This window comes from Capricornis sumatraensis, chromosome X (assembly GCF_032405125.1).
Source record: "Capricornis sumatraensis isolate serow.1 chromosome X, serow.2, whole genome shotgun sequence".
Taxonomy (NCBI): domain Eukaryota; kingdom Metazoa; phylum Chordata; class Mammalia; order Artiodactyla; family Bovidae; genus Capricornis; species Capricornis sumatraensis.
This window is the reverse complement of record NC_091092.1, coordinates 38,293,588-38,294,802: the sequence shown is the minus strand read 5'-3', so window position 1 is coordinate 38,294,802 and position 1,215 is coordinate 38,293,588. Positions and strand designations below refer to the sequence as shown.

Here is a 1,215-nt window from a genome sequence, read left to right as displayed (position 1 = left end):
CAGAAGGAGAAGGGATGTAAGAGTGTGACGGAGGATCAGTAGGAAAACCAGGTACAACTGTGTGATGTGCGAATAGTTAAAAGTAGAAGGCAATAAACATAACATAAAGCTTAATGACTGATACCTATGTAGATAGCCAGCTAGATAGGTAGGAAATTTAGGTAGAAAAAAGTTTTTATAGGAGAAGGCAGTTGTAAGGACAAGAATGTATAAAGAAAGAGAGAGGAAAGGAAAGAAAAAAGTTTTAGGAGTAGTAATAGAAGAAGGGGGGGAGGAAGGAAAGGGGAAGGAAGGAAAACAAATGAAGGAAGACAAGAGAGGGGAAGGGTGGTAGCGTGGATGATGGAAGGAGGTAGGAGGAAGAAATAAGACACCAGGAAAGGGAGGAGGGACAGGAAGGAAAGAGAGAGGAGGGGCTTCCCTAGTGGTCCAGGGGCTAAGACTCTGAGCTCCCAATGCAGGGGGCCTGGGTTCCATCCCTCTAGGTAGGTAGAACTTTAAAAGGACAATCCAGTTAAGACAGTGTAAAGAAAGGAGAGAAGAATGGGGGTTCTGGGGGCGGGGAGAAAGAGAACTTTCAAAAGAAGCCAGTATGAAAGCTTAAGAAGGAAGAAGAGGGACTCCCTGATGGTCCAATGGTTAAGACTCTGCACTGCCAATGGCAGGGGGCCTGGGTTTGATCCCTGGTCAGGGAACTAGATTCCACATACCATAACTAAGACCTAACCAAATACACAAATATTTTAATAATAATAATAAAATTAATTTAACTTTAAAGAGAAATAGTGATGAAAAGAAAAACATTTAAAAATAGGAAACAATGGGAAAAGAATGGAAGAAGAGTGGAAAGAGGGAAATAGGGAAGGAACGGAAGAAGGAAAGAGGAGAGAAAAGGGATGACAGAAGGGAGAGATAAAAATAGAGGAGGAAAGACAAAGAGAAAAGGACAATGAATGAAGCAGAGCTAGAAGGGACAGAAAAAAGCTTTTAAAGAAGGACAAAAAGAAGAGGCAAGATCAAAAGGAAGTGGGAGAAAAGAAGTTTAAAATGATGAGCCTGTAGAAAGTGTAAAATATAAAACAAATGAAACAGTGTGAAGGGCTTGAAAAGGATGCATTAATAAGAAAATCAAGCACAATTATGGACAGTGGGGAAAGAAATCTAAAAAGAATCCAGTTAAAATATTTCAGTGATATAAGATTCATGGATGAATTG

The 1,215-nt window shown here is 40.0% G+C and overlaps 1 non-coding gene across 1 annotated transcript; it reads left to right on the top strand.

The window, feature by feature from the left end:
• Positions 1–621: 621 nt before the first annotated feature.
• Positions 622–695, top strand: TRNAG-GCC (transfer RNA glycine (anticodon GCC)). Its single transcript has one exon. It is a non-coding gene; the product is annotated as a tRNA-Gly (tRNA).
• The last annotated feature ends 520 nt before the right edge of the window (positions 696–1,215 follow it).